Here is a 14,693-nt window from a genome sequence, read left to right as displayed (position 1 = left end):
AAAAAAAAGAAAAAACACGCGATTTTTTTTTTTTTCCTCAGGTGCCGGTCCCAGGCACCCGCGCACTGGTCCTGCTGCCCTGTCTCCCTAGCACCAGGGTCCCTGTGCTTTCAAGGCTTCCAAAAAGCACCCACCCACCGGTCCCGCAGGGAAGGAACGCTCAATATTCTTTGTCCTCAGGCACTGGTCCCACGCACCCGCTCACCAGTCCTGCCGCCCTGCCTCCCTAGCACCGGGGTCCCTGTCCCTTCAAGGCTTCCAAAAAGCACTTGGCAAAAAGAGAGAAAAAAAAGGGGAAAAACGCGCGATTTCTTCCGTCCTCAGGTGCTGGTCTCAGTCACCCACCCACCGGTCCCACAGGGAAAAATGCGGGATATTCTTTGTCCTCAGGTGCCGGTCCCAGGCACCCGCTCACCAGTCCCGCCGCCCTGCCTCCCTAGCACCGGGGTCCCTGTCCCTTTTAGGCTTCCAAAAAGCACTCGCAGAAAAGAGAAAAAAAAAAGGGGAAAAACGCGCGATTTCCTCTGTCCTCAAGTGCCGGTCTCAGGCACCCGCCCACCGGTCCCGCAGGGAAAAACGGGGGATATTCTTTGTCCTCAGGCGCTGGTCCCAGCCACCCGCTCACCAGTCCTGCCACCGTGCCTCCCTAGCACTGGGGTCCCCGTCCCTTCAAGGCTTCCAAAAAGCGCTTGCCAAAAAGAGAAAAAAAAAAAAGGGGAAAAACGCGCGACCTCCTCCGTCCTCAGGCACTGGTCTCAGGCACCCGCCCCCAGGTCTCGCAGGGAGAAACGCGGGATATTCTTTGTCCTCCGGCGCTGTTCCCAGGCACCTCCTCACCGGTCCCGCCACCCTGCCTCCCCAGCAACGGGGGCCCGTCCCTCTAAGGCTTCCAAAATGCGCTCGCCAAAAAAAAAAAACTGCTCCGGTTTCTCTCCACCCGCCGGGAGCCGGGGGGAGGGGCGCTCGGGTCCCGCCGGGCTGGGGCTTGTATCTTACCCCCTTCACAAGGCGCTGGGTTCTTGCAGGTGTGGATGTGGTCTGGATATTGTCCTGTGTCCTGTGGTCTCTATTTTAGGAAGATTTTTCTTTGTTATATTTTCATAGCTCTATGTGTTTTTGGGAGGAGATTTCCACTGCTCTACTCACGCCGCCATCTTGGCTCCCCTCTAGGTCAAACATTTTTAAGAAAGGTATCCCAACATGGAAAATGCCATTCACCTAGAAGACCTGATGTTGGAATTTCCAGAAACAATCAGTATTGATCCAGCATTTACCACATCAGGTCATGAAGACAGCTGGCTTACAGTCAATGATAATTGACACAGCTCATGTAGCTTACAGTCAAATTTGAACACATATTTTCTATTTAGTCAACATTTGCCATATGCTTTTCTATTCCACAGTCAGTTGTTTCTTACAGATCTGTGACTTAAAGGAAGAATATTTTACATGAAAAACAGAGTGATATAGTTCTCAAACTGCCTGAATCAAATAAGCAAATAGACATAATACTTCAAAGTGAAGGTAAACAGTCATGGCCTTTGATTTCTTAAAAAAAAATAATGGAGGAGAGCTGCTGCAGATGAAACAATGGTTTCGGAGCAGCCTAATTGGAATTATCACAAAACTATCACAAATCTATCACCCTTGTTTCATAGGGGCAAACATTGCCTCTTATCCCAGTTTTCCTTATTTGTGAAGGTGCCACACCCTCGCTGGCCACCTGGAGGTAACCAGCAAATTTCCATCAGGCAGAATCAGTCCTCAGGGGCTGGAGAGCCAGGCAGGCCGAACAGGGCACACCTTAGCGGCTCATCTCTGCTCTTTGTTCCCCAAAGACCAGCTGGGGCTGGCCCTCCCACCAGGGCACCTCCAGGTGGGGCCTGCTGGTCAAGCTGGTAACCCGGTTGCTCCCTCTTGACTCCCCCTGGGCTGAGCCCTTGTGGCAGAGGGAGCCCAAAGCTAGGGAAGTGGGCCCTGGCCAGAGGGGCTGTGTGGTATGACAAAGAGGAGCCTCGGCGCGGGTGCCAGTGCCACCTGCCAGCTCCTCCAGAAGGTGAGGCAGGGGTTCTGCCTCCAGACTAGCCTGAGGTGCGTGCTGCTCCAGCAGGAAGGAGGGCAGGCCCTTCTGAAAAGTGTGCTGAAAAGTGCAGAAGGCCAGTGGGGTGATGTGGAGGAGCCCAGGAGGGAGGTGAAGTAGGGGGGCATTATTAGCTTCCTTTCTTGCCTTGGTGGGATCTTATGGCCCAAAGCTCACAGGACTTCTCCCCTTAGAGGACTGCAGATGCCGAAACGTGCCCTTGGTCACACACTGGCGCCCTTCCATGCAGGCCTCCTGCAGGGTCAGCTTTGGGTTCCTTGGCTCTCTGAGAAGCTCTGGGAAGTGGGGGCAGGGCAGGTGCCCTGGTTAGCTTGGCCATGCTGTTGAGTCTCAGGACTTTTGGAGACCGGCTTAAGGTCACAAAACTCAATAGAAACGTTTAGAATTTGAAGCTGGATCTTCTAACTCTAAAGCCCAATCTCTTCCAATATTCACATGGCCTTGTCCACATACCCCCTGATACGCACTTTCCATTCATAAAGGAGACTGTTTACAAACTGCCTCGTAAATCCTGGCATCCTTTTGTGAGATTCCTGTCGATATAGCTGTATAACAAATGAACTCAGGAAGTTCAGAGAGGCTAACTGACAGGGCCAGGGTCACATAGGAAAGTCAGAGTTCAATTCAAATGTGCTCACCTGCTCTCAAGAACCCTGGCAAGGATTCTCAGTGGGTAAGGGGGCTAACCAGCTCTGCCTCTGCCTTACTTTATATGACCCAGCAATTTGGGGGGGGGTGAATCTTCTTATTTCTGGAAGGCAGAAAGGGAAATAAATTAAGTGTGGCATCTGGGAGGCTGAGAAACAACCCCACAATGATAAGGATGATTCTGACAACTCACCAATGTGAGCAAATGTCTAATCGTGTGTGGTCTGAAGACCTCGGCTCTTTGTGGAGGGAAGGGATGGAAATGATTGTTCAGGCCAATAGGATCAGAAGTAAAATCTTAAAATATTTTCATTTTCTTAAAGGATAATATAAGCGCATTAGACCACTCAGCTTCATGGAGACACTGCGTAAGCAGCTACTTTTATTCTTTTTTTTTCAAGTGGAAACAAAAAAAACTTAACAAAGCAAAAGTGATTCCCTAAAGGAACCCTGAAAGTAGGTAGTTCATGACATTATATCCACGGCTGTGAGGAAACAGATGCCACACTGGATTTGGAGTCCAAACATATATGCCATGTGATCTTGGGAAAGACATTTAACCTCTCTGAACTCAGTGTCTTCATCTACAGACACCACCCCCTCTTCAGGGAGTAATGGGGATGAGCACATGCCACATGGTTTATTCCAGAGGAAAGGATAGTGAGTTCCATCACCAGCCACCTAAAGCACTTTGTTCATGACATCATAGCACTTTTCACATTGTGGTATAATTTCCTGTTTACTTCACTGAGTCTCTCCTCATCAGTCCCATCCCCTGGCACACTATGTCGCTCAATGAGTGCTTTATGAATGAATGAATGAATGAATGAACAAATCTGAAAAGCCAATGCAGACTTTGGCATTATTTTCTTAACATAGAAACACACATGAATCACAGAGCAAAGAAACTCATTTTCTGATCTTCAGCCACTCAGAAACCTAAAATTACAGAAAATTCGAGAGATGGTCAGAAGTGGCACAGGGCATTTAACACTCTTTCACTCCTGTTCCTTTAGCACAAAGAGCTTTGCCACTGATGAGGCTTATCTCTCCCCAAGCATTTCCCCTGTACTCTTTTCACCGAGTTCATGCAGATGCTCCTGACTGGGTACAGGAGTGCTGAGATTACAGAGCTACCTGGGACCTCAAATCCCTGCCTCTCTGTTCTGTCTCACAAATGGGGAAAATGAGGCCCAGGAAGTAGAAGCAACTTCATCTGGTCAACAAGGTCAACAAGGTCAACAAGCCAAAGTGACAGCTCAGGGGCCGGATGGCACACCCAGAGCCCCTTCAGCCAGTCGTGCTGCTGTGAGGCACAAGGCAGGTGCCCTGACCTCCATGGAGCATAAGTTTGGCCCCCAAACCAGGGGATTATATAGATAGTCCAGTAGCATGCAGAATTCAGATTAATTCCATAACCATCTACTAAGCATCTATCATGTGTCAGATGCTGGATTTTTAAGGTAAAATATGAAGGGTTCACAGTTTCTGGCTTGGGGCAGGCCACTTGGGACTGAGTACCCTATATTCTGGGATGAGTGTCCACTCTCCTCTTGGGAAAGGGCTCTGAGGGGTCCTGCCTGCTATCTCATCCTGTACTCTGTCTGTCCTGGGGGCTTCCTGCTCTGGCCTCCAGTTCTCAGGCTTGGGGAGCCACTCTTCCCCTCCCTGGGATCATTCCTGCTGTCCCGCCTCCTCCTTCTGCTCTGTTGTAGCAGCATCCGGGGTTTTCTCCTTCCCCCCAGGGATGGTGGAGGGGGACAGCCGCGAAGGAGAAGGCCATGAGCCTGCGGCCCTGGGAACAGGGCCAGCCCCTGCCCTGCCCTTCTGCCTGGCAGCTGTCCAGGACTTTGACATGAAGGTTCCCCCTTCATTCCGGCTGTTCTGTGGCCCTGGGGAGACCATGGCCCAGATCCAGGAGTTAGCCAGGCACTCCAGACAAGACAGTTTCCAAGGGAAGGCTGGAAACAAACAGAGTCAAACAAGGCTTGGGTCCAGACCGAGGTGAAAATAGAAAATGCCAGGAGAGGGACTGGATGCAGGGGCAGGCAGAGCAAGAGGAAGTGTCTGCAGACTTCCCTTCTCGGGCCAGTTGCTCTGAGTCTGCACATAGTCCAAGACTGGAAGTATGGCCAGGCTGGGGAGGGCCGTAGCAACCATCCCATCCATCCCTTCACCTCTCAGGTGGGAGACCCAAGACCCAGAAAGGGGAGGAGTGGGCCCAAGCTGCATGACTGACTAGAGAAAGGGCAGGGCTGGACACACTGGCCGTGCTCTGGACCGGGTGCTGGGCCTGCTGCCCACGCGTCTGGGGACCTCAGTCTTCACCTCCCAGAGCAGCCAGCCCTCTGCCCACTCTGCTCTCTGCTACTGATGGAAAAGCAATGTTTCTGATGGCATTCTAGAAGTTTAAACCCAGTTGGTTCTGGTTCCCAAATGTGTCTGAACCCTGGGTTTGAGTGCTGTTAGGAGATTTCAACATGCATTTCTTCTTCAGAAGCATCTACTGAATCCTAACCACAGGCACAGGACTGTTTGTCCTGGGAGGGACACAGGAGAGGGTGTGACCAGTCTCAGTCTCAGGAGCATGCTGTCTAGTCAGGGAGACCTGAGCTCAACCAGAACACACTGCGGCATTACATGACAGGGCAGCCTGGGGCACGTCAGCACACTGTGCTGACGGCCCCAAGGAAGCTGCTTGCACCAGCAGTTTTCTGCTGGGAGAGACTTTTCTCTGGACACTGATTTAAAGCCCCTCCCATGGCCCAATATTGCAGCAACTATCCTTCCTGCTCCTGGTGTTTAATGGGAGTGAAAAGAACAAGGGAAGAGACTTAAAAATTCCTGGGTTTTCATACCCACTGCGCAGTTCATAAGCAGTGTGGCCTTGGGCCAATCCTTTTACATCCCTGGGCTTCTTTGTTCTCTTACGTTAAATGGAAGGGTGGTCTGCATGAGCCTCAGATCCTTCCAGTCCCCAAACTCTCTGATTCACAGGAACTCAAGGAAAACCTGCTCACACCCACCCATGCTAGGACTATCTCCTTGCCAGATCTGCTCTGTGGTGCTGACTTCAGAGTTTTTAACCATGGGTGCACCTCACACTGCCCCTGGTCAGGCTCCCTTATTCAGGACACAGCCTGTGTAGCTGTACATGGCAATTCTAGTCTTCAGAGGTGCCTGTCTTGTGCTTCCCCCGAAGAAAAATCTAGCCTCTTTTCTTATGACCCCCTTGGCTCAGACAGCTGAGACAGGAGCCTTTAAGAGTTGAATTCTTCATATAAAACCAAGTGGTTCATTTTAGATACCATCATCCCCTGCCTACCCAGCATCTGAGGCAGAAGAGAAAAGGTCTTTGCAAAGCAAGCCCCAAATGCCTGCAGCTCTTTCTGGAATGTCTGGACTTACCTAGATCTGAGCCTTCTTTGTCTTTGTTCCCTCTCCCTCTATTCAGGCATGAGTTAGCATTTGTTACAAAATTGCTAGGTAACAAACAACCAGAACACCTCAATGACACAGTCAAGGCCCCTGGAGGCCTGGGCTCAGAACAGGCACACTCACTTCTGACTCATTCTACAGCCAAAGTAGGCCACTCAGAGTAGGGAAATACTGTGCTTTCAGGGAGGAACTCCAGTTACATAAAAGGGCCTGGACACAGAGAGGTATAAAGAATTGGGGCCACGGATGAAACTAACCTCCCACACCCCCAGCTTCACCCATTCTCTGTCCAGTCATCAGACCCTCCCTCCTATATCTTCAATTGTTCCTGCTCTACTTGATCAGACCCCAGGCCAAAATCTGTTCAAATCTTGCTATCTTATGAAAAATATGTTGTTTTTCCATAAGCATTTATCACCCTCCATTCTTCAGGGAATTTATCCTAAGAAAGAAAAAATACAGAATGTAGAAATGTATATATAATATAAAAAGACTATAAAATATAAAAAAGCATTGTTTATAACAGTGAAACTGAAGGCAATGTAAACTTCAAAAGAAGAGGAGGAATTTGGCAAACTGCCACACGTGGTAGGAAGATGTTCGTCACACAGTCACCATAACTCATGGTTCTTAGGACTATACAATGCTATAAAAAAAAGCCGTATGAGATAAAGTTGATTGAAAAACTAAAATATAGACCACACATACAAGCCTATAATAGCTGTGTTGACAGAGTAACCATAGCATGTAAAACTGATGAAATCTGCATAAGCTCCATGGATTGTGCCAATGTCAGTTTCTTGGTTTTGATATTATACTGTATTTATGTAAGGCATTATCATTGGGGGAAGCTGGTAGAAGGAAACATGAGGCCTCTCTGTTCTATTTTTCCAACTCCCAGTAAATTTATAATTATTTCAAAATAAAAAGTTGCTTAAAAGCCCTCAAACCTACACAGAAAACAAAAGGCCTGAAAAAAATTAAATGGCTATATTATGTGATAGAAATATGGGTGATTTTCTTTTTTTCCAAATTTTTCCATTTTTAAAGTTTCCTCTGTTATAATTCAAGGGAAACACCCAGTGCATTTTTAAGAAAGAAATTCTACATTCTCTCAGCTGGGTCTGGGTGCCTGCTCCCCCAGCCACAGTGCTTCTCATGTGCTCCCACGGTGGCTCTTTATATACTATTTTCTTTAGCCATCTGCCTACCAGCCAGCACAGGAGCTCCGTCTTGATCACCTTTGTGCATCTCCTCCTCTCCACTTCCAGTGCCCTGACCAGGACTTCATACAAACTCATTCATGTAGGCAACTGGGTATTGAAGATCGAGAACCTTATGTCAAGGTGCATAGAAGAGCACTTACCTTCAAAGAGCCAACAGTTACCAGACTGGTGTATGTTTAACCTGGCACAGCAGAGCTAGAGGATTCTGGGAGTGCCAAGAAGGAAGGGCCAGCTGTGCCTTGAGGGTCATCAAAGAGATGGGCCAAAGGGTGAGGAGGAGGTGGTCCAGTGGCCAGTTCAGAAGGCCAGTCAGATAAAAGATGATCAGGGGCAAGGCAAGGACAAACAGAGGAGCACAGTGGTGTGCAAGGTATTTGGAACCCATCATTCTCATCCTGGGGATGTTTTAAATAGAAATATTTTAAATCAGAATTGCATAAACATTAATAAATTTTTGTTAAGAAAATATTTTTTATCATGAACTCTGTTGAGCCAACTCATTTTCCTTTGTCAATTTTTCTATACAATGCCATTAGTTTCCTATTTTTTCCTTACTTTTAGGTTACCAGAATTATTTTTGCCATCTATTTTTTTCTTTTGCATTGTACAGCAAAGTTTTCATTCATTGATCTGTTTATTTTGTTCAAATAAAATTGTAATGATTAAAGCTTTTGCCATTATTAGGGCCTACGGCCTTTATTTCTACCAATTTTTATTTTCCTGGGTCAAATTTTACATAAGTTAATATGCTCTAAGAGATCTTATTATTTCGTTAAATTTTTTTGGTTAAAAAACAATCTATGAAGTACAATTTTGCCATTGTTGCTTTTATTCTGTTTTGATTTTTTCTACCAGAAATACTCATTAGGAGTTGAGCAAACTATTGAGCACTTGTTTTTATTTCTTAGATTATCCATCAGAAAACTGAATTTGTGAGACATAAAGAGAGAAAATGCCCAAGAGGCAAGACTGGGAGAGACAGAGAAAGGCTGCAGCACTTCTGGCATATGGCCCTCCACACAAATATGAGAGGGGGGTCTTACTTTCTCCTTCTGTTTGGAGAACAAAAGTTACCATCCTTTAAAGGAGAATAAGAAAGTCCAGGCTCCCTATAAAGTGTCACTCCCAAAGTCTAGCATACAATAAAAATTTACTAGACATGTGAAGAAACAGAGAATTGCAACCTGTAGTCAAGAGAAAGAGCAATGAATTGTTCTTAGTGGAAATGGAAATGGGAAAAAAAATCAGCTGCATATTTTAGAAGGATCACTCAGGTAGCCAGTGACCTGAGGAAGGACCACTGAGAAAGGCTGGCTTCAGCAGCGACAGTGAATCTCGTTAGAACCACCTCCTGGTGGCTCCAAAGGGAAATGATGAAGGTATAGTCCAAGGTCCTGCAGGGCTATGAGTTTTGTGGTTACACTCAGATTACAAAGTATCAGAACTGAAAAAATCTTAGATATCATTCTATCTACCCCCCTCATTACATTTGAGGGAACGAGGACTCAGAGAGGATCAGTGATTTTCCTAAGATCCCACAACTATTTCAAAGATGACCTGGGATTAGAACCCAAGCCTCATAACTCCCCTTTATCACATGGCCTCCCTATGACAGTCTTGTACTAACACAGGGTGTCTGTGATGACTCTGTGTGTTCTTACAGGGGAAGTCCTAGCCATAGTTTCTGAGACAATACCCACGTGTCATTTCTTCTTTTTTCTCCCACATAGAATGAGGTGGTTTCCAGTAAGCTGCCAGAGTATGACATAAATCATCATAAAGTCATCACAAACTTAATGCCCACTCACATAAGTGATTGAGATTTGAGGCTTCCGGGACTAGATTTCTAGAAATGCGTGTGCTTGTAATTCACATTTGAATGTCTTTAGTTGTTGCTTAGAAGCAACATGATGAGATCATAACTGAGGCTTTGATCCACGGTAGTGCCCAGTTAATATCATCCTGGCGAAAAGGAAAATATATTCCACAACATCAGTTTGCACTTGGGAATAATGTTTGCAACAAACAGCCCCAAGGGAAAGATCACAGTGAATGGATCATGCCCTCTTCCTGACCCTAGAAACAAATGCAAGGTATCAACAGTGGTTCTATGGGTCATTTTCCTCCCAAAATACAGCCACCCCCATGCCAACCCATCCTTCAGCTGCTATTTTTTTCTTTCTACAGGAAGAGTAAGTTTGAGATGGTGCAAGTGAAGATCATGAGCTCAGTTTTGAATGTGTGAAACTTGAGATAGCTATTAAATATTGAAGTGAAGATGTTAAGAAAATAGTTGGATATGCAAGTCTGGAACTCAAGGAAAGGTCTGAGAATAGATCAGGAAGGCATAAACCCTTTGAATGACACCCAATATGGGTAGTATCATCAGCAACTGTACATATGGAGTATGGGAGGCTTATATCTCCACCTAGGAGCAAACTGGTTGTACCATGTTTTATGGAGCTGCCTCCATCTGTTAAAAAATTTTTCTATCTTCCACTATTTGAGGCTGGTCTTGTCCAGTCTTTCAGAAAGCACTCTCCAAGTACTGGACATGTCTGACAATGAAATGGGCTCCCTCTTATGGAAGTAAGTTCTTTGCTAGTCCCTAGAGCTAGCCATTCCTGGGCTGTACAGCCAGGGTGTTCAATCCAACTGGGTCTTTCAACCCTTCCCTAAGGGACCGTTGCTGGCTGGGACTTGGTGCTGGTGCTCAGGGTTGGGTGCTAAAAGAAGCAGAGTTGCCTGGGCTGGGGCTTGGCCATGACCTCTAAAGCTCCTTCCTACTCTCTGTTGGATGAAATCCTCCTACTGTTTACAGGGAAGGAGATTAACATTTACTAAGCACCTCCCCACAGACCAGGTAGGTAGCATTATGTTTTTGCACATAGTAACGTTTAATCCTAACCACGGCTCTGTGAAGACGTCCTCATACCTACTGCTTTTATTAATCAGCAAACTGAGGCTTCAGAGATCAAGGCTTTGCCCAAGGTCACACAGCTAGTCACCTACATCCAGATCCCTTTGACTTCAAAGACTGAGCTTGTAACTGAGTGTGTTCATGACATTTGCCTGGTGTAATGGGAGGAAGTCTGGGAAAATGAACATATGTTAATGATAAGTAGTAACTAACAGTTGTTCCAAGCCACATGTTGTGGGATATTCAAATCTTTACAAATCAACCATGGCAGACAATCAGAAACTGAAACAGCAGGCGAGGCTGTGTGCCTGAGATTGTGTGCTTGTATATGAGTGTGTCCACTCAGGCACCGGCATGCTCATCAGCATGTGCGATGTTGATCTTTTACGCACACAAGGCTGTCTATATGTCTGAACAGATCGGGCAAGCATATTTTGACAGGTAAACAATTTATTTCATTTTTCAAAGCATAGGAAACAACAGCTCCTGCTCTTATTTATATGATAGTTTTCAAGGCCCTATGTGACTTTCAATATTAATTTTTTCTGTGGTTTCAAACCATTTATTTAACCATTTAAACATACATGAAGTAGCATATTCTGAGTTTTTAAGGAACCAGTCATAAGGAAACATATATCATGATTTAACCAAATGACTAGTAACTAAACTCTTGCTAGTCAAGTGCTCTGAAAATTCTTATCTACAGATTGCATGTGTTGGGGGCCAGGAAAACCAGACATGCCCAATGGGTTTAGGGAGGGGTTGGGTGAAGAGAGAGGAGACAAGCTGGTAGATTTCCAGCCAGAAGACCTTCTGCATTTTTTATCTGCTCTTTCTGGAACAACCAGAGTTTAGCAGGACCCAGAGGCAACTAGCTTAATTTTAGAAAGTGCTTTGTCTTCCAGCAGTGTACACAGCATGAAGAGAAGAGCTTACTGGCCCAATCTAAGCTGCTGGAGGGAACCAAGAGGCCTGCAGCGCAGGGGACAGAAGAAGAGCCGCCAGTCAAGAGCAGCCTGGGCTAAGTGTTTGCGTGAAGTGCTGAACAAGAAGGCCTCTGACTGAGGATTTCCTCATCCAACCCCTCAGCCACCCAGGAAGCATGCTTTGGACCTGTGGTGGACTTGTCTGACTCTCCTGAGCAGGGGGGCATCTCGTTGGCCCTCTAACTCCACAGAGAAAGGGGATGCAACTGTGCCCCCAGCTCCGGCCCACACCACACATCCTCAACCCTCAGCACGGGGCTCAGCCCGCAGTAGAAATTCAGCAAGCAGCTGATGAATGAAGGCATTTACCCCTTGCTCCCTGCCCTGACCAACAAGAGATCCTGGGATAGCTCAAGAAGTAGTTGTCCTTTGCTGACCCATCAAAGGAAGTGTGGATTCTACAGGGCACTCAAGAGGAAAGAAGTTCTGGGTGGATTAAATTTAATCAATGGACACTTACTGAGTGCCTACAACACTGCCTCTGTGGGGCCACACCCATGGAAAATGGCCATAATTGATCACAGCCTCTTTCCTGCAGGACCAGAGGAGGCCTAAGGACTATCTTAAAGCCATGCAGGCAGCCAACACATGGGAGCAGAACTGGCACTGAGAATGCAACCTATTGCCATTCTGATAGTGGGTTTGTGCCCTGGCTGGGCTGCTGTACTAAGTTCAGTAAATAACGTATGAACGGAAAGCTCCTGAGTTCTGGAAACCTGCACCAGGGGGAAAAACAAACACCTGGCAGGACGGTGGCCCCTTCCTGCCTCATGGGCAGGCCACCTGTTGCATAGTGTTGAGAACAAGATGTTTTTCAGCTCCGGAAACCAGAAAACCCCAATCATGCCCACAGAACCACAGTCAACACTGAAGTTCTAGCCTGAGGTCTCCCTCCCCACATGCCAGGACTCAGCTCCTTCAAGGCAAGCTCCCCTCTTCTTCAAATCAGAACACTGGGTCCCCTGCCCCATGTCCCTGTCATTCTAGACTGCGGGCCAGGCCTCTCCCCCTCCCCACAGCAGCAGGCCCCAGCCCACCTCTCTTGTCCTCACTGGAGGAATGACCTAGTGTCAGGGACCTTCCTGAAGGCTACAGGCTGTGAAGCTGTCTGAAAACCCCACGCCAAGCTACTCCAGGACTTACTTCTCACCGGTAAGGCTCACCTTCCCCAGAGACTGTTCTGGGGTGGGAACATGAAGCCCTCAGCAGGCCCTTCCATTCCTGGGGTGTACTTTTCAGGGCTCAGGGGCAATGAAGAGCCAGAAGCCCTGGGGAACACCTACCAGGAATATCCTTCCAGGGGATCTTGCATCACCAGCAGGGAGCCTAGAGCAAGGGTGCAGGAGGAGGCAGGCAATGCATTATCTTCATTTGTGCTGTGCTGTCACCAAAATGCTCTTTATCATCTTTGTCATCATTTCCAAACAGGCAGTAAGCCCCTGCCTGGGGCACATGGCTCCTGGTATGCAACACTGAGAGTCCTGTTGGGGAAAGAGGTTATCCACATAAAGTGATAAATAAAGTCCAACAGCTCTTGTGCTCAGAGCTGAATCAATAGCACAGACACTCCCAGGACTACACAAGTTCTGGGAAGCAGATTAAAAAGTAAAAAGAAAATTAACATTTGAATCAAATATTAGTTTAAGTTGCATATATAGTTGGCATTTCTTGTATTTTCCTTTAAAAAAAGCTAACGAGTCTTTTAAGCCCTGGGAACAAGGAATTACTAGGTAAGATTTTCAAGTTTTTTTAAAGGCAGTAAGTCATTTTGTGTTTCAAATAAAGATTACATTACAATGTCACATTTTAAGCATTTGCCTTAAAAATAACGTTCTATCTACCAGAGTCAGTGATCTGGATTTTTTTGGAATGATGTGAAAGACACAGCTCAGATAAAGAAACAAATGGAAATGTTGCATGGTTTTGTCCACATCTGCGTCAATTCACAAATTTACACAAAACATCTGTTATAGCCTCCCCTTCTCCCAGTACAGGAGCTGGGCCATTTAGATCATGGAACAGAATCTACAAACATCCAGGTCCATCTGTCCATGGGAAAACCAAATGTTCGTGTTGTCTGAAAGAATCACACCCCCAAGAAGGTCAATTCAGCAGTGTGCATATGCTAGACAAATGATCTTTTAAAAAGCGTCACTTGGTATTTCTTTTCATGCGGATTACGCCCTGCCTTGCCCCTGCCATCAATTGGATAGTTCCTGGGCAAACTTCAGGTCACTGCTTAAACATTGCCTCTTCCTGGAAGCCTTCCCTGGCCCCCAACTTAAGTTGCATCCCTGCTTTCCACACCTACCTAAATCATCCCTTTGGGAGCCCCAGGTGGGCTGTGTATTCTGTGAGGGTGGCGACTCCTCTGCCTGTCTCCACGAGGTCGGCACAATGTCTACCACATGACAGGTGTTCAAAAAACATTCAGCAAGTGAATGAATTAATGAGCGAGTGAACAAACCATCCTTGACGACTAGGCACTCTCCTCACAGTTCAGGCAGGGGATTCCTAGTTCCTAATGGCCCAATGGCATGGGGTAGGGGTGGGTGCTCCTCTCAAACATGCACCTGCCCACGCAGACACATTTTCTCTTCCACACAGAGCAATAGCAAATGAAAACCTGCTCAAATAGGCAGCCCCGGCAATCTTGCAGAACAGGCAGGGCCGAACGGCAGCCCATAAAGTAAAGTTTAATTGAGACACACTCATCCATTCACATGTCTGTGAATCCTTCCACACTCGGTGGGCAGAAGTGACAGCAGCTTTGTCTAGCCCTTTACTGAAAGTGCGCGGAGCCCGGCTTTAGAATGACAGAGCAGATGAGGATCAGAAAAGGACTCAGGGAAAGCAGAAGCGCAGGAACAGGCACTGAGGGTGGGAGAGGGGCCTGGACCCAGGCCGCTGGCAGGGTGAAGGTGTGGCGGGGGCTGTGCCATTACAGAGGCCAGAAGAAGTGGTCTGGGCCCCAAAAGGAGCCTCGGAAACCCCCTTTGGTGCCCAAAGGGTGCGTGGCCTTTGTTGTAAGACAGACCCAGGCTGGATCAGCCTCTGCAGTTTGCTGCCACGCAGTCTTCAGCAGGTTACCTCACTACCCTGAGCTTTGGCTTCTTCATCTTTAAAAGAGAAACTACCTAGATCACCAATGAATCAGATGAACTAAGACAGGCAAAGTGCCTCTCGGAGCTAATGCAGTATAGTTTGCAAGCTGGTTTCTCCTGGATCCAGGTTCAAATCCTGACTTGGGGCCCCGGAAAGCACACAACCTACATGCCAGCTTCCTCAGTTCCTACAGAAGGAAGACAATGGTGGCCAGCAAGGCATAGCTTTTAGGATTAAATGACACAAGCAGTGCCCAGCACAGAATCTGG

The 14,693-nt window shown here is 47.1% G+C and overlaps 1 long non-coding RNA gene across 1 annotated transcript in view; it reads right to left on the bottom strand.

Moving 5' to 3' along the window:
- The window catches only part of LOC118972934 (uncharacterized), a 77,414-nt gene that overhangs the window by 46,413 nt on the left and 16,308 nt on the right, over positions 1–14,693 (bottom strand). The window contains exon 2 of the long non-coding RNA XR_005062087.2: positions 12,603–12,800. This is a non-coding gene — a long non-coding RNA (uncharacterized lncRNA). The remainder of the gene's footprint in view (positions 1–12,602; positions 12,801–14,693) is intronic.

Source organism: Manis javanica, chromosome 4, assembly GCF_040802235.1.
Source record: "Manis javanica isolate MJ-LG chromosome 4, MJ_LKY, whole genome shotgun sequence".
Lineage (NCBI taxonomy): Eukaryota > Metazoa > Chordata > Mammalia > Pholidota > Manidae > Manis > Manis javanica.
Note: the sequence above shows the minus strand (reverse complement) of the source record. Positions and strands in the feature narration are given on the sequence as shown.